This window comes from Haemaphysalis longicornis, unplaced genomic scaffold (assembly GCF_048455015.1).
Source record: "Haemaphysalis longicornis isolate Haplotype H1 unplaced genomic scaffold, Haemaphysalis longicornis Haplotype H1 scaffold_10, whole genome shotgun sequence".
Lineage (NCBI taxonomy): Eukaryota > Metazoa > Arthropoda > Arachnida > Ixodida > Ixodidae > Haemaphysalis > Haemaphysalis longicornis.
The window spans coordinates 38,029,441-38,048,854 of NW_027526204.1; positions in this window are offsets into that span (position 1 = coordinate 38,029,441).

Genomic DNA, 19,414 nt, shown 5'->3' on the forward strand with positions numbered 1-19,414 from the left:
ATACTCCGCTGGGGCGCCACTGTAGCTCCGTGGTATAAATGATGCGCGCGCGCGCTTCGCTACCCTCATTATCCCAACGCCGCAATCAAACTGAAAACTAATCGGCACTTGAGACGACCACATGCCTGCTACGCATAGTACTCAGGGTTCCCGCTGATGATGATTGTGGCAGGATGCCCCTAGGGATTGCCCAATCAAAAAATTCATCACGAGATAGCTTCGCCTTCAACCACTGCCGTCATCTTCCCGTGAGGGAACCCTGAGTAATTCGCGCTGATGTTGATTGTGGCAGGATGCCTCTGGGGATGGGCCAATCAAAAAATCCACCACGACATAGCTTCGCATAAAACCACCGTCGTCATCTTCCCGTAGGAAAACCCTGAGTAGTATGCGAGTCATTCGTCCTCTCCTCTCCACAGCTTCTCTCCTCTCCAGGCTTGCGAAACAAATGGCAACACCTTCTGCTCCGCGCGTGATAATGCGAAGCAGCTTAGGGTTACAGACGCGACGGTAGCCGCTGCATACTCCGCTGGGGGCGCCACTGTACCTCCGCGGTTTAAATGACGCGCGCGCGCTCTCCTCTCGGTTCATTCTACTCCGCAACGCCGCGAACGAACTGACAACTAATGGGAAATTGAGTAGACCCCATGGCTGCTTCGCATACTACTCAGGGTTCCCCTACGGGAAGATGGTGATTTTTTTTTCATTTTCTTTGCTTCCCTATTGGTAGCTAAGTGCTAATAGCATGTTCAGCCTAGAAAATTTTAGCCCGTTTCCTTTGAAAGCATTTTTTGTGTGTACGCACGCACTCAGTGCGAACTGTTCGAAAAAAGGAAATAAAAACATGCTGCCATAGGAAGCATAGCCGCTCCCCAAGGAGAAAGCTGAAGGGGTGCCAGTTTGTTTATTTCGCCCGAGCAAACTGCCAAGATTGGTGCATTGGCCGCCCACGCATTCGCAGATCTCTACTTGAAAATGGTCCATTACATACACGGCAGTATATTACACAAAAAAGTCCTCCACGTCGTAATCGGAACCTTGCTGCTGCTGGAGGTTGCTAGGACTTGGATTATACCTACAACGCGAGCGTGCACTAGCATCTAATTAAGTTGCTTCTAACCAAATCCTACGTTGTTGGGATGTGGACGGGTCCGGCACAAATTCTATTTGCGCGCTGCCAACTAACACGGAAAATGCATCGATGGGGCACTTCCGTTTCCGCTTGAACTGCCGTTCTCTGCTTTCGGACATAACTAATCCAGTAAATTACTCAGAGCACTCAACTTTTGTTATCTGCCCCCCCGACAGGTGACTTGCCTCAGTGCGTGGCTGCCAACTCTCTCAATCCCGACTGGCTACATGGCCATCCTCATTCAACTTTCAACTTGGCTTGACTAAAATAAATACTTGCGCTTCGTGGCCAGCAGCAAAACACAAGTGCTTAATAACTGTTTCGCACAAAGTGCACATACTAACCATTCTCTCTCTTGCCTTATTTTTAATTTTAAAATTTCCTGAAGATGTTTGTACTCTTCTGAATACTGAACATGTAACCAGCCAGTAAAGTATAACCAGTAATTTGTTACCTGAAGTACGAACAACGTAGACAAAAACAGTAATCACTCTCTATATCTGTATCTGCGCGTGAAAACTATAACAGCGAGCGTTCCCATTGTCTTCTAGCGACCAGCATGAGCACATCCTGAGAAAGTCCTGAAATAAATGTTTCTAGGATATCAAGAGCGCGGATGTACTGAGTATGTCCTGAGGACATCGCGGGAACAGAGAGGACGTTTGGAAATTAGATAGGATAGTCTGTTTCCAGGCTCCTCGGTTTTCAGAAGCTGCTGCAGCCTGCTGCGCACCGAGTAGGAGTTGCGCTGACTAATCACAGCCTTGAGGTTCTCGTACGGTACTACTGGGAGCGGGGTAACGCGGACGTCGGCAAGCTTGTCCGTGATGCTGATTAGCAAAGAGGTCACGACAATGTGTTATTTCATCTCCCGTGATCCGAAGTGATCCAGTGGAGCGGAAAGTGTGCCTCGGCTTGCGCGAACCATGCCCATGAATTACAAGTCCAGTACAGGGGTAGCGAAAGGGTACGACCAAGGCGGTAGCGCTAGTGGACGAAGCGGCTTCGCGGTCACCGCCACCCTGTAGCTTGCCCGCATATTTCATAATCATCACCACCAGCCTATCTACGCCAACTGCAGGGCAAAGGCCTCTCCCATTTTTCTCCAGTTACCCTGATCCTGTGCCAACTGTGACCAATTCATCCCCCAGAACTTCTTTATCCCATCTGCCCATCTAACTTTCTGCCGCCCCCTGCAACGCTTGCCTCCTCTAGGGATCTACTCTATTACCTTTAATGACCGATGACTATCTTGCCTTTGTATTACATGCCCTGCCCACGTCCATTTTTTCTTCATAATTTCTACTAATATGTCCTTAGCACTCGTTTGTTCCCTGACCCAGTCCGCTCTCTTCTTGTCCCTTAACGTTACACCTATCATTTTCCGCTCCAGTACCCGCTGAGTCGTTCTCAATTTAAGTTGAACCCTCTTAGTGAGCCTCCAAGCTTCTGCCCCGTAGATGAGTAGCGGAGCCGTCATACACTTTCTTCATCAGCGACAATGGTAGGCTGCTATTCATTATTTCAGAATGTCTACCGTATGCATTCAACTCCTTCTGATCCTTCTAATTATATCTGCGTCATGGTTGGGATCCGGGGTCACAAGTTGGCCTGAGTAGATATATTCGCTTACCACTTCCACTATCTCACGCCCTATCCCAAACTGCTGTGCTGTCCCGATGGTATTGACCGTTACTTTGGTTTTCTGCATAGTAGTTATCAGGCCTACGCTTCTACTCTCTTCGCGCAGTGCGGAAAGCATGCTTTGCAATTCGTCCCCCGAGTTATTTAGCAAGGCAACGTCATCAGCAAATCTGAGGTTACTGGGGTGTTCTCCATTAACCCTTACTCCCACCTGTTCCCAATCCAGGGTTCTGAATACTTCTTCTTAACATGCTGTGAATAACATTGGACAAATTGTGTTTCCCTGTCTGACGCCATTTCTTATAGGTATTTTACTGCTCTCCTTATGGAGGATAATTTGTTGGAAGCGAAAGCTTGGAACTGGCCTGGCTAGAAGGGACAAGATCCATCCACATCGCCAGTTAATGTCCCGACCGGCCCAGAGACATTCAGTTGCAACAGGAATTGGAGTCACTTTTTTGTTGTTCCTCCTGAATTGACACATACCCACGGGGAGGATTGGCCAGGAATCCGGCGTGAGGAAGACAAGCGCGGCCACTTAAAAGAACAGATGATTTACTCCTGGCGATTACTCGGCCGTGTGAGGGCACTTGAGCTTGCGGCTTGCCAGGAGCACCTGGTGACGTCGAGGCGTGCACGTGGGCTCACGCCACGTGAGGAGCTCCCCCCTTTGTCGTCGTCGTCTTCTGCGCGGGGGAGTCGCTACTGTCGCGCCGGTCGCCACAGTGTGTCCACGCTAAAAATATTTCTTAGTTCTAATATATCTTTTTGTAAAATGCTTTGTATCCTTTCGAGGACTAATTTACCGCTTAGCCCCTTTGTGCAGTAATTCGAAAAGAATTGTGAAGCTTAGTTGATAATTTTCCGCTTCGTGAGAAGTCTGCCGCCATTCCGAAGACATTTCGTGGGTGCGTGTCGCGAGTTGGGATGTGAACTCGTGACATTGGAGATAGGCTTGTACTTAATCAACAGTACACGATTATTATACAGAACTTTTTTGGTCTGGGAAACAGCTGGGGATATCACGAAAGTTTCTTATTTATGATGGCTGTAATATCCAATTGACTATTTCCTACTAAGACTACAGGGCTCAAACGATAGTATAAGCCAGAGCATCTTCCATAGCGATTCAGTTCTATGATTCCTAGAGCCCTTTTTGTAAATTAGGTACAATGATACGGGTCTTCGTACCTATATTTTAGTACCTACCATTTTATCCACTCATAGCTGTGCCTTAGAGAAAGGAACTCGAGATCGCCATGCTACCTAATGCGAAATTTGGGCGTAGCAGCAGTGCGTTGAGGCAGCACTCACTCGTGGCTTCTAACGACAGCAGATATATGGTGAGCCTCTGCGGGGGCGGCGCAAAGTGCGTCTAAGGAAGGGTCCGCGAAATGAGTCTTAAGCGAACGCACATCATAGTCACGCGCACGCCCTTCCCCCGTTTTCTCCCGAGCGTCGCGCTGTCGAGCGCCTCGTGCAGGCACAGCATGCTGCCTCCTCCACTCTCCCACCGCATACTTACAAATAGCGCTGGCTTGCGCTACCATGGTGAACCGCCCTCCCCTCCCAATTTCCCAGCACTCTCCTCCTTCGCATTCTTTCATCGTTCGCTTTTTTCCTTCACTCGTCTGTGCAGGCCATCGTTCCTTCAGTTACGCCGACAACCGGCACAGCCAAGAGACGGCGGCCAAAGGGATGCGCCCTAAAATTGCACGCTGAAAAACGCGCACGAAGAGATGGGTGCCAGCACCGATCAAATCACAGAACCCCACCTTTCGAATCTAACTCTTCTCTCGAAATGGACCTACAGCCTCTATAAAGCTAGCCTCCTCGACCGTGTTGCCGATATGTCGTGACGGCGGAATTATTAGTTTTACCACACGGCTCTTCTTACACACTTTTTTGCGAAGCATATATATGGAGAAAGATTTGGACACAAGAAAAGAAAATGAAGATGCAACTGTAAGTTTCTTTCACGATGAGAGCACATAGGCTTTATTTTACTTGGTAAAATTCCAAGACCAACAATGAGACAATGTATTAAACCAGTGGAACAAGTCTGCCACAACCGTCGTCTGCCGGAAAGATGGGCTGCGCAGCTTGCTGCAGAGGTCGCAGAACGAGGGTGGGAATCGATCCCGGTCGACGCGTCGCCTATTTTTCCAGCGCAGATACTTCGCATACAGCTGAAAGTCACCGGCTACTCTTTTTAGGTATTTGGCAAGGTGTTTCGGTGACCTAAAGCTTAGCGCATCAATGAACGAATCCGGCGGGGCAATGGCAGTGTAGTTGGCTCCCCCGAGAACCACCGGAATTATGTCGTGTTCCAGGACATTGAAGAATTTCTCGGTGACGTAGTCTCTGCATATGGAGTTCTCAAAGGAAAGGTAGAAGAAGTATTTCTTCGCGAACAGTTCGTAGCATCTGGTTGCATTTTCTTTCGGGCACATTTGGTCTCCGCAACTGCCGTACACGTCGACATTGACGTACTTCCGAAGCTGTTTCACATAGTCATCCCTACCGCTCGCTGCTCTGCAATGGCTAACGGCACAAACAGCCATCCGTGACTTGCGTCGCCAGATGTTCCGGGTCTTCTGATATTTGAAGTTCACAGTTACGTTGTTTTCTGCTATAGTGCCGTATGGGTGCACAATGTCCGAGTCTGACCTTCAAAAAAAAGAACAAATATTAGTGAAACTAAAGCCAAACGTTTGCAGACTATAATTATTGTAGGAAGGGTAGGTCTAGTACAACATTAAATATTCTACCATTTTTACACGCAAGCATATCTTGATGCATTTATCACCTCTTTATGAATAATTTAGCATAAAAACAAAGATGAGCAAGCGTGAAAATTTAGACGATCAGCATTGTACAGAGAATATTCGTGCGGCAGTCTCACAGTCGTCAGGAATGAAGCAATATACGTAAATATATGAGCAGTTACAGCGTCCGTCAATACATTTTAGCACTGCACAACAGTGTTTAGAACAGGAGCACAGGCGAGAAGTGAGGTTTCGGGAATAAGAAGTGTGACGAATGATGGCGCTCTTTTTCTTATTTTTTCTGCACGTTGAAAATGGCGCGGTGCGATATGTTTTTCACGAGTCCCGTGGCATGTCAGTGAATATAGCAAGCTAAAAACCCACAGTTGAACAAAATCGAAGTCCGCATTGCTTGGGTACACGGCCCTGAACCCTGTTCGGGCAACCAGGCAGCCGACGAGGTCGTACTCGAGAGTGCACATTTTTTTCACGTGATAATTAGTCGACACGGCCGCCTACACATCAGCCAGTGAGGCGGCTATACCCCCATAACAAGAACCGAGAGAGCGTTTGATGGACAAAACTCCAGCAGCAAACAACATCACTTTACCACCGCTCCCATGCTTCAGTAATGCCTTCACCACCTAATTTCACTTAGAACACTGAAATACATCAAAAGTCGCAGTTGACATTCTACCTCATGGCACCCATACTTCCGCAAGTACACCAGCGAACCTGAGTCATCTGGTATCGCGACGTCCGAGTTTCAACAAACACAACTGCAACCTAGCCCACAATAATTTTAACGGACATTACTCCACCAAATAGCACTTTATTTAGTTCAGAGTGGCCTATCATGCCTAGCGTACCGCAGACCTCAGAGTTTCTAGACACTCGCGATGGAATATTTTGCCCGGCCGGGCTGTTCTGATGTACTCATGCCAAGAATGGGCAATAGAAGTACTGAACCATCGTACGCGCGGAGTAGAAGTGACTCAGTAAAATCGAAGAACTGTCTCGTCACCCCTAGCCCTTGACCGTTCCTGGCCTTGTGCCTGTCTAGACAATTGCTCTCCAAATCAGTAGGTTTTACTACTAGTACCACGTCCGTTCCTTTTGCACTAATAAAATGGGCAAACCAATGATTCCAGAAGACACATGTGTCTTTGAAGTGTGAGGTCTTTCATGGTACGCGCTTCTAATCGGCATGTATAGCAAAGGGTGATTTTCAACGCCCGTTCACCGCAGATGAACACAGGTGTTTTTACACGTATACTGTTGCCAACAGTGCTGTCATCTTCTCCAGTAACCGCTGGAACCTCACCGACCACTCAGTGACGACACCTATGACGTTGCTGCGGCCCTCCGGTTAGCGCCTCTTCGTCGTCGTTACGTAGGCGCTGTGTGCGCCTACCTGGCACACAGATACCAATGGCACTTCCATACCAATTCATATGGTCTTTCCATACGGTGTTTTCCTAACAACGCTACGCCCACAGCGCAAGGAGTAAATGCTGCAACGCGACAGAATGGACAAAAGCAGCTTCTTCTGCTCCGGGTACAACAGAGTCACATCCAATTGCTGCAACAATTAAGGTTTGTTCGACCGACCTTACGAAGCTAGCATGTGATCAACCACCCAACTCGCCTGCTATGTTCATTATGACATACCTGTTCATTAACGTGGCTCTGCATGTGCAGTGAATAGGGTATTTCCCGGGATATCACCGCTATCCAAAGTTGCGATAAAACCACAGAAGTGCTAAAATGTAAATTCTCTGCCCAACGGAGTAATAAAAGACATCCAGTGTTCTTGCCTCCCAAATGGGGGCGTTCTCTCACTGTTGTTGATCGTTTCATGGGAAAGCTAATCGAGCACGTAGAACACAGAAGACTTCAAAAAATAAAAGGCAGGCAGATTTAAACTTTCACACCATGATCAGATTTAGAACAACGTTATAAACTAAAGACGTACTGTTACAACTAAAACATGAGACAGTAGACAGAAATGTACATGATGAAGAGACCTAAAAGCCATCGTAGGCCTTGTCCTAAAAAAGCCGATAACGTGCGCCACGACGCCATGCAGCAAAGTCCCGACGTACTACTAGGTGACGTACTACTAGGTGAGGGATTTTTTCTCGGACAGGACGGCAAAACTCTGAATTGGCACCCTGGAATCGGAAGACCTTTAACTGGAAGGGAAGGCCACACCGCGGCGTTCTGTCATCTCCCTCTTTTTGCGCAATATAGCAATTCTCGTCTTCCGGCGGAATTGACGAAAATTGAATTCTTACATCATAGCATCTACGCTGGTGCCTTCACGCTCTGGGTAGCCGAGGAAAGTGATTGCACAATGCAAAATACCTAAAGAATCAATAAATTAATCGAGACCTACGGAGGTCCAAGGAGCCTTATGTGATCGCCAGAACAATAGCAATGACTACTACATCGAGCAAACAAACGGAGAAGCGGACTCCCCAAAATTATCTACGAATAAACCTACACGCAAAAGTCGACCTCATAACAATTTTGCCGATCATCAATGTTCTGGCGCTACGGATTCAAGCGAATGGGTATGACGCCGAAGCCATCAGCTTACTGTAAAAAGCGTAAAATAAAAGATCAGATTGCCATCCAAAGTAGCCAATAGACACTTAGGAGTCAAACGAGCCAACCTAATCAGAATGATAAGCCCTTCCTGTGAGAAGGGTGGTCTACGCAGCACCATTCCTTTTACCTATAATACACGAAAGAAAAAAATCAGCAGTATGCTTCGAATAGTATACAAAAAGTCCCATACACAGCCAAGGGCCCGCAACTCACTCAAGGAGCTAATCGAAGCCCAGCCAGTCTCCCAATCGGAGCGACTCACAAGGAGCGACTTGGAGATACGTGCTAAGATTCCTAAGCAATGATTATGATTTGCAACATGCGAATGAAGTTCACATTAACCCCAATGCACGAGCACATTGTACAGACAATCCTCCTTTACCCAGGAACATGCATTCAGTGCGTTATCAAGAGCGCAGACAAGAAAGAGCGAAAGCTGCTACAAACGCTTTGAAAAGACCAATGATGCGATATACGTCGACGCTGCTGACTACATGGACTGCACCGCCCTGGCAATAACTGCGGTTGACCAGCACGGCCACCTTATACTTCAGGCTCTTATCACTCAAGCGGACATCAGACAGTGAAAGAAGCTGCCATTGCCATTACGTCAGTATCAGCCCAGGCAGGAATATATATAAGTGACTCTAAGACGCCAGTTAGAAAGATCGTGAGAGAACGCATATAGCAGAAGCGCTGAAAATTATGAATGGATAAAGCGGCGCAAGGTCTAGAACAGTACAAATAATATGGGCGCCCACCCATACAGCCCTACAGAAAAAAGGGAAGCTGACAACTAAGCTAGGGGAATAGCCGACAGGGCTGTCGTAAGAAGCGCCACAGAACAGCCCTCGCCCAGACGAACCCGCTGTGAACGTATGGTCACTTACAGAGGCCCTAGGTCATTGTCGATTGGGCCGGCTACAATACCCAGAGGTACACAAAACATAACACAAAAACAACTATTGCAGGTACACTACTACAGACAGAGATGAAGCCCAACTAAGATAGTAGACGGTCACCACTGTCCAGAACTGCGCAGCAAAATATGTAAAAACTGTGAAGAGCAATCACCCACTTGAAACACATGCTCTGCTATTACTACCACCGATAAAGCAAGAAAAATGATAGCTACACGCCCGCAGTGGGAGAAGGTAGTGCTCAGCTCGCACGACGAGTCTGGCTTGGGCTGTCCGAATGCCCGAGGCCGGCACCGAGGATATGGGCTCTTGGACGATGGCTGAAGAGAGAGGGAAGAGATTCCAGGAATATTCAACCCCTGAATCCATCCTGGGCAAACACTCTCTCTCTTTCCTCGTGGTCTGAAGGAAATTCTTTTCCTGATCGTCCTGCACCGCCTGTTCAAGCAGTTCGAGGTCAAATTACCCTAGGAATGTAGTATCGGGGGGCCACCGAGCCGAGTTCCCACAGATGCTCGCGCCTACGCTAAAAACCACTACGCACAAGGTTTTTTTATGCCCGGTACTATGGGGCAGGCCAATAAGATCTGCAGTCTGTTCAGGGCCTGCCATTTCATCCAGTGCATCACATATCTTGGCTGCATGCGGCAATTCCGCCCGTAGGATTAGGGCATGGTATATTGATATTGTGAGACCCAGTGACTACACTCCCAGTACTTTGGGTTATGTTACCGGCGCTTCTTCGTAATCACCCACTATCATCAGTGCTAGCCCCGATGGGCTCGGCATCATCATCACTTGTAAATAATCATCATCACCTCTTGATCTTCTTCCTTGGCCCGAGCGTTGGAATAAACGGCCACGCAAACCGTCGTCTCTCAAGTGGTGGAGCGTGCGTCTTGATCCCCCGTCCTCCATCTCTGAGTGCACCCCTGGAGCTCCGTTCGGGTCGTCGCTTGCTGCGAGACGCCATGCCTATGACAGCGGAACGTGCCACCGGAACCGGCAGCGGTACCGGCAGTGGAACCGGCAGCGGAACCGGTGGGGCGGGCTCAGCCGCCGTCCCACCGTACTTCGTCACCAGCCGCCAGCGGGATCCACCGATGTTCGCTGGCCTTCGTAATGAGGACGTTGACGAGTGGCTCGATACCTTCGAACGCGTCAGCGCCTTTAACAGGTGGGACGACCGCGCGAAGCTTGAAAACGTCTCGTGGTCCCTGGACGAAGTCGCCAAAACGTGGTTCCGGAACAATGTGCACCGCATTGATGACTGGAACGATTTCACCACGCAGCTGCGCCAGATTTTTGGCTCTTCCTCGGCCTGCTCAGACATCGCGAAAAAGAAGCTGGAGGGACGATTCCAACATCCTTGTGAGACGTACACGTCGTACATTGAAGATGTTGTGGCCCTGTGCCGAAAGGTCAACAAAGACATGACGGAGGCTGATCGCGTGCGCCACATCTTGAAAGGGATCGGCCAGTTCGCCTTTAATGCCCTGGCCCTTCAGAATCCGACTACCGTTTCGGATGTGAGGACAACGTGCCACCGCCTGGACGACCTTCAGTCGCTCCGTCTGCAGCAGGGTACCATGGCCCGGAACAGCGGCGATGAGGACCTCCGGGCTCTAATACGCGAACTCATCCGGGAAGAACTTGACGGCCGCACCTCTGTGCACGTCCCTTCTGCCAGTCCCTACTCGTCTACACCTAACCTGCGAGAGATCATTAGAGAGGAGCTTGCCGCGTGTACTCACGGAAGACTTCCCGCAGATCTTACCCCTCCTCCAGTCACGCCATCCTATTCCGAAGTGGCTGGCAGGCCGCCTCTGTCCGTGGCAGGCGTCCCCGCCCAACCACTTCCTGGCTATGTGGCAGCGGTCAACCCGGTCCCTGGGCCGCAGCCTTACTATCCAGCATGGCGACCGCAGCGCCCTCAGCCCTCTTTCAACCGGCCGGTGTGTTTCTACTGCGGAATTCGCGGGCACATTTCGCGGTTCTGTAGGAGGCGTTTAATTGATGAGCGACGTGGCTACGAGACGTACGAACGTGACCGACCAAACCTTCGTTACGACTACCGCCAGAGGGGTTACCCATCTCCGCCACGGCGGTCCTCTCCTCCTGCCACTTCCGAGACCCCAACCAATTCTCGTGCCTCGCGACGTCGTTCCCCATCACCATTTCGACGATCTGTGTCTCCGCTTCGCCCTGTCGTGCATGACCCCACCCACCTCTCGGAAAACTAAGTCATGCAGTTTTTGGAGGGGAAACTGCATCTATCGGTACATTAGCAACTCCTCCAGAACACCCATCGAACTTGTTGTTAGTATCAGTTGAAGGTAACGATGTCGGAGCTTTGGTGGACACTGGAGCAAGTATTTCTATTATTCGAGCTGACTTTTGTAAGACACTACGAAAGGTAAAAACCCCATACAGTGGCCATTTATTACGTGGAGCGAACGACACGTCCATCCAACCTTCTGCCTTCTGCACGGTACGCGTTTCTATCGACGGGCTGTGTCATCACATTCAGTGTGCGGTGATCTCGGAGTGCCCCTATAAGCTTATTCTTGGTTGGGACTTTCTTTCGTCGACTTCCGCTGTTATTTGTTGCCGCACTCCTGCTATTAGCATCACAGACGTTCATCACTCAGCTGTCCCGGAAACAAGTACGCCTCGTCTGGTGCTACGTACCGATCACGTTGTGCCCGCCCGCCAAGAGCACATTCTTTCAGTTTCCGCTGACAAAATCGTTGACGGCGATGTGCTGGCCATTCCGTGCGGCCGCCTCCTTTCACGAGGTCTTGCAGTAGCCGCTTGTCTGGTACGATTTTCCCGAGGGCGCGCCTTTATCCCTGTGCGTAATACGACCTTCGAAGCGGTTCTGCTCCCGCAAGGCTGTGCGATTGCTTCTGTTTCTGCCGACGACGTGTCCATCCTTCCGTCTGGTACTCTTTCCACAGGCAGTGGGCCTTCCACGACCGTTTCCTCTACGTCACCTCTTGCGGTCACCATCGGTCCGGACCTTACCCCATCACAGAAATCCTCAGTACTGGAACTTTTACACAAGCACCGTGCCTCGTTCGACACCCATTCAAAGTTCCTTCCTCGCACCCCTGCAGCTACGCATCGCATCAAAACTGATGGATCAACTATTGTTCACCGCCGCCCGTACCGAGTCTCCCCATCAGAACGGCAAGTAATTGAGGAGAACGTGAACGACATGCTGCAGCGTAACGTTATTCGGCCCTCATCCAGTCCTTGGTCTTCCCCAGTCGTCCTGGTGGAGAAAAAGGATGGTTCCGTGCGTTTTTGTGTAGATTATCGGGCCCTCAACAAAATCACCCAAAAGGATGTGTATCCTATGCCCCGGATCGACGACGCCCTGGACTGCCTTCAAGGAGCCGAATACTTTTCGAGCCTTGACTTGCGCTCTGGTTACTGGCAGATACCGATGCACGAGTCCGACAAGGAAAAGACGGCGTTTGCTACTCCCGACGGCCTATATGAATTTAATGTCATGCCTTTCGGCTTGTGCAATGCCCCGGCAACGTTTGAGCGGATGATGGACTCAGTGCTCAGAGGACTAAAATGGAAGACCTGTTTCTGCTATCTTGACGACGTGGTTGTCTTTTCCTCGACATTTGCTGAGCATCTCCAACGCTTGGACGAAGTGCTTACGTGCATCTCCAATGCTGGACTACAGCTCAACTCAAAAAAATGTCGTTTTGCGACCAAAAATATCAAGGTACTCGGCCATGTCGTTAGCAAGGACGGGATACGACCCGACCCCGACAAAATCGCTGCTGTTGTCGGATTTCCGCGTCCATGCCAACAAAAAGATCTGCGCAGTTTTCTCGGGTTGGCCTCGTATTTCCGTCGCTTTGTCCGGAACTTTGCCACCATTGCGGGCCCCCTCAACCAGCTCCTACAGTCCGGCGTAGCTTACGTTTGGTCGAATGAGTGCCAACAAGCCTTTGAGGCATTGAAAGCCGCCTTAACGTCTAGCCCGGTACTCTGCCACTTTGATGAAAGCAAGCCCGCTATCCTCCACACAGACGCAAGTGGCCACGGAATCGGCGCTGTTCTCCTTCAAAGTGATGCTCAGCTCCGGGAGAGGGTCGTTTCCTATGCTAGTCGTTCGTTGACACCCGCCGAGAAGAATTACTCCATTACAGAGCAGGAATGCCTTGCCATCGTTTGGGCTGTTCAAAAATTCCGGCCTTACCTCCATGGCCGTCACTTTACAGTGGTCACAGATCACCATGCACTATGCTGGTTATCTTCCATGAAAAACTTGTCTGGGCGCCTTGGTCGCTGGGTTCTCCGCCTCCAACAATATGATTTCTCCGTGACGTATAAGTCCGGAAAGAAGCATACGGACGCAGACGCTCTGTCTCGTTGCCCATTGTCTTCTCCGTCGACTGCTCTCCAGGAAAGCCTCGACCACGATGTCCCTTTGGCACCCATTACTTTCCCTAGCTCTGCTGGACACGGTGACTTGCCCTCGCTACAGCGAGCAGACGCATACTGCCGCCCCATCATGGACTACCTCGACGGCCGTGTGCCGCCTCCGACCAGCCGTGCACGTCGTCAACTCGCCAAGTTTCAACTCCTCCATGGTGTCCTTTACCGCCAAAATTACCATCCCAATGGCAACAAATGGGTCCCTGTAGTACCTGGTCCACTTCGACGTCGTATCCTCGAAGAATATCACGATGCGGCAACGGCTGGGCACCTTGGCGTCGCAAAAACATGCGAGCGAATACGTAGCCGCTACTTTTGGCCTGGCCTATCTGCAGCTGTGGCCAAGTACGTCCGCTCGTGCGCCTCTTGCCAGCACCGCAAACGTTCGACTACTCCGCCGACCGGACTACTGCAGCCTCTTCCTTGTCCTTCGGCTCCCTTTGAGACCGTGGGCATTGACTTGTATGGGCCGCTACCTGCGACCCAATCTGGGTACCGATGGATAGTTACGGCTGTAGATCATTTGACTAGGTACGCCGAAACTGCGCCTATTCGCTCTGGCACCGCCGCAGAAGTGGCAGACTTCATCCTGCACAACATTATTTTGCGCCATGGAGCTCCACGCGTCCTTCTGAGCGACCGCGGCAGGGTTTTTCTCTCAACCGTTGTTGAAGAGCTTCTGCGTGCTTCGAACACGGCCCACAAAACAATGTCCAGCTACCATCCCCAGACGAATGGTCTGACTGAGCGGTTTCATCGAACACTGTCGGACATGCTCTCCATGTATATTAGCCCTGATCATCGCAACTGGAACGTTATCCTACCCTTTGTAACATTCGCTTACAACTCCGCAAAGCAAAAGACTACCGGCTATTCACCGTTCTTTCTCGTCTTTGGCCGCTCTCCATCGATTACTTTCGAATCCAATTTTTTCTACGCTCCTGTCGCCTCTGATGCACCATCGCATGAACAGTACGTTTCGCGGCTCGCCCACTGTCGAGACCTCGCGCGACGTCGAACAGAAATTCGGCAGCACGAACGGAAAACCCGCTACGACGTGAAGCATCGCTCTGTGCGGTTCCGTCCCGGGGATGAAGTGTTGCTATGGACACCCGTTCGCGTCCCCGGATTGTGCGAGAAGTTCCTCCACCGTTTTCTTGGCCCATACCAAATCTTAGAAGAGACCTCTCCTGTGAATTATCGCATCACGCCGGTAACTCCGCCTACAGATCGCCGTCGCCGTGGCACTGAAATCGTTCATGTATCCCGCCTGAAGCCATTCAACCGCCGTACCACCGACTAACTCGCGGCCAGGAGGCCGCTTCCGCTCGCGGAGGGGAAATTATGTGAGACCCAGTGACTACACTCCCAGTACTTTGGGTTATGTTACCGGCGCTTCTTCGTAATCACCCACTATCATCAGTGCTAGCCCCGATGGGCTCGGCATCATCATCACTTGTAAATAATCATCATCACCTCTTGATCTTCTTCCTTGGCCCGAGCGTTGGAATAAACGGCCACGCAAACCGTCGTCTCTCAATATATATTTTCGGCTTGGCACTGCGCGTGTGTCATGCGCGAAGCCTGAACAGTACAAGAGACGCCTCCAGAAAATTCTAAATATATAAGTAAATCTATAGATGTAGGATTTCTAGAAGCGGCGACCACGACGTCATGTCCAAGTACTGCCCCGTTAAGTACAAGGCTAATGAAACTTGTCACAAGATTACTTGCGACCACAAGGCGCCAGCGTAAGACTGTTGTCTTGTAGGGTTCAGGTTTCTAACCAGTACGCACTTTTGACAAACCTTGAAAACGGAGTTTCGTCCATTAAGCCAGCATGTTGAGACCGAGGACCCTCCTACGTATAATGATGTAGTCAAACGTGGTAAGGTACGCCATAATCAGCTTGATCACTACAACGACACAACACTGGATGTCAGTGGAGAGCACGAAAAACTCTACGTTTCAGGAAAAAGTCTGACGTCAGTCTTCGTCTACGAATGACGCACCTTGTGTGGGCAGTGCTGTCGGCGGAGATTTAAAGGGAGACTTAGCTGTTAACATAATACGGGACTTACTTCTCCATTACCTACGGGCTCAAAAACCACTGTACACTAACACCAAAAGATTTCCTAATCATAATAAATGTGCAGAGTAGCCTAGTTTGCTTATGTGAGATATATGTCACTTCTGCAGTGAGATGAAAAATAAAACTCTCGTATTGTAGACTGCTGACGCCATCGAATGAAAACTAAACTCAAATGCTTTTCTTGTTTACTTATTATTTTAGTAAAGCTCTGCAATGTTTCCAAAAGAAGCAAACTAGGCCTTTGGGGGAATTCCTGTGCATTTGTAAAACTTTTCCTGTTGTGGTGCTTTTTATGCCCGTGGATCATGAATTAGGAAGTCCCACAGAAATGTGATCAGGTGAGTCACCCTTAACGCACCGCATCCGACGCAGAGTACCGACACACGAGCGCAACAGGAGGGGTGGTGCAGGACGGACGCACTGACACGCAGTTTGAGCTCCTTAATTCAATCAACACTGCAACTCAGCAAGAAAACCATGCCCGCAGCCCAACATACTCTCCAGACCTTTCGTGGTGTCTTGCAACGCAGCCTGTGTCTTCGGACGCGGGTGCGGATAGTTGGGCCAGTAACCATTATTCCTATCGGCCTCGGCTTCGCTGCGTTTGTGAGAAATCCGCACCGATACCTGTGCCTAGTCCCAGACTCCGACATTTTTCGGAGACGCCTGAAGACCTCAGCCTATGGAGGTACCTCTGATGCCCTTCGTGTGTTACGTCCCACCTTTGGGAGTGCCACGCTGACTTCTTGGGCCGACGAAAACGAGCCAGCACCCGACCTACATTTTATAAATCTGTGGGAAGCTCACTTTCGAGCAGAACTGGCGGCCAGCGCAGAGACCGCACTTCAAGAATTAGGCCGGTTAACCGTCTCACTGCTGCACCACGCTGCCATGAGAAATACCCACCTCGACAATGGTGGCTGCAGCAGTATTACTCACCAGGGCCATCTACCAGCAGTTCTATCTCGCGTACTTTCTGCAGATTTGGGTTGCGTAGATGCCCCCAAAACCTTGTAGCCACTGCATGCATCACCTAGGAACGTGCCCTGGGCAGCTTTCTTCTAGAAGGGCTAAAGAGTTATCACCAAACTGCGACCAGGCTGCTCCACTATTGGCCTGCCTAACCACTCTTCTACGCGAGAATGGCTCGCCTCACAGCCAGGAAGACCTTGGAGGATATAGGCGCTATGCACCATGATTAAGCTTCTTGCAGCTATTGACAAGGCGAAATTGACCACAGCAACAGGCCCGCGTTTCATACCCTACGAGCTGTTGAATAACATCGAAGGTCCCATTATACAGTAGTTAGTAATTGAATGGACGCTTTGGTCTGAGGTGTCATTCTTCTCACACTGAAGCACACGGAAGTTGCACCTATACCAAAACCTGGGAAACCTCCTGTAGCTAGTTCGATAACATCTGGTCGATCACACTGACGTCAACCCTGTGTAACATCCTAGGACAGACGCTAGCTATGCGCCTCTCGTGCTGGCATTGTGGTTGGAGCGGTACACATGGCACCGCCCGGCTCATACTGGGTTTCGTCCACACATGGAAACAGATGGCGGCCTGGACCATATTTCGTACACTGCGCTCTTAGGTGGCCGATCCCTGAAAATACGCCCGATCCTGGACAAGCACGTTTAAAAGCTTATGATAGCGTCAGACACTCTGCCATAAATTGCATTCCGCACTGGCTCGCCTTCCGCCATCAGCATGCCGCTTCTCGGGGTCTTTTGAACAAAATCCGCTTGCTCACCTTCCGCATACGCAAGAAATGTGTATAAACTGTTTCAGAGCGGGGGTGCCTTGGGGCACATGCTGTGTTCTGTGCTATTCAACAAGGTAATATGACCTCTGGCACGGCAGCTGGATGAAGTACTGCACACTTCTTTCCTCGTCTAGACAGACGATGTGATTGCGTGGTCAGTTCGCGATGATCGGCAAAGACAGCAATCTGGTGTGCAGGCTACCGTGGACATAATATAGCAGTGGCGCTCACTTGAACGCTTGAACTTGTTTTCTAGAATGACTACTAACATTTCAGTTATCAATCGCTGGGGCCTACGCCAGCTGTCGCAGACACCAACATTCCCCATTTTCAATGGTGAGCCCCTGGAGTGTGCAACTAATTACGGGTATTATAGCTGAAAATAAGCAAAGCTGATTTGGCAGATTTATGGGTTCACTACAATCGACAAAACGACAGTTTCCTCCCTCCCTGCCTTAGCGGGAGAAAGTGAGAGAACCCATGTTCCTACGAAACCACTGCGCCCTCTATCTGTATGTCTGTGTAACGTTCTCTTCAACGCCATGGGTGAGTCTGGGAACCGGCCTCTACACCGGCATGACGCACGACGTACAGCAATATTATAACAAGGATCGCCATAAAACAGCTGCGAAGTTACATGTATTCACCGCCTAGTGCAGAAGAGCAACCCATCCTTCCCGTTCTACGTACGAGGTGGCATGCAGGTATATCTAGACTTAGGGGTAGACAATGCCATCTGTCATAGGAGCCATGTTTGCCCTTCTACGCCGGCATTTATACAGACATGCATTTTGGCGCAGCTGGTTTTACTTCCGATGGCTTGTCTGCTCTATCCGCCTTCTTTACCTTCGCATGTATACTGATTCCATGTAACTAAAAAACAGCACTATGGAACTGGACCCTAAACGACAACAAAGGGCGCTGACTAGCAAGAGGGAGTTTATTCCGCGGGCTGCGAAATATACCGAAGGAAGAGAAGAAAAAACAGCCAATCGGTGGTTACCAACCTTCAGTGAAATGGGCACGACATGTATCTTCTAAGCTACTAACCTCCCTACTCATCGCTGTCCCCGACAGACTGGATAGGCGATTGACCAGGTGTTCGCCAGTGGGACTAACACGTCGAACGTTTCTTGTGACATCTCTTACTTTTTGGTGCAAAAGCCTCTGTTTTGCTTTATATGTTTTGTTAGTTTTTGTTCTATGGTATACAGCAACATTATCTGTGTTGCCCAGCTGATGCTCCGCCATGAAAAACCCCAAGTATACAAATTTTTGCAATTTATAGGGGGAGTGAGTGAAACACTTTATTAAGGACGAGAGGCCATGAAGCCCTGTGAAGAAGTGCCCTCTTTGTCCGCGGACCTCGAACTGACACAAATCTCATCCGAACTTGTCTCCAAGAAAACTTGGGGACAGTGTTATCAACACACTTTCAATCCTCGTCCTCCAAGCCTCGCCAAATAAAACAGAAGCCCTCTTCCTCTGTCCCCAAGGAGCCAAGAAACCACGACACCTCACAATTGAAAGAAGCCACAAATTACCATGGGCACCAAAGCTATGATACTTAGGACTTCTCGTCGACCCCAAACTCATCTGGAGACCTGCCCTCAATGCCCTCAAAAAACAGGCTGACGCTGCCAAAAAAATCGTTCGCAAACTCTTGCCCACAGCACGTACTGTTCACAGACCTTGGCACTCCGCATCTACGAAGCCCTTGCAGGTTCCCGGATCCTCTATGCACTACCCCTCATAAACCTCGCTGCAATTCAATGACAGCGCCTCGATGCCCACCAACGCACAACAATTCGTTAATGTCTAGGACTTCTGCGGAGCTCTCAAGTAGCCAAGACACCCTTTGAACTCAGGCATGGCCCTTTTCCTTGCAAGCCAAACAAAGAGGTCTCCAACACATCCCCCGACTCCGTAAAACACAACACGGAATGGCACTCTTGAACCGCCTCCAGTTAAGACCTCACTCACACATGAGAGCACTGGCGAAATTATGCC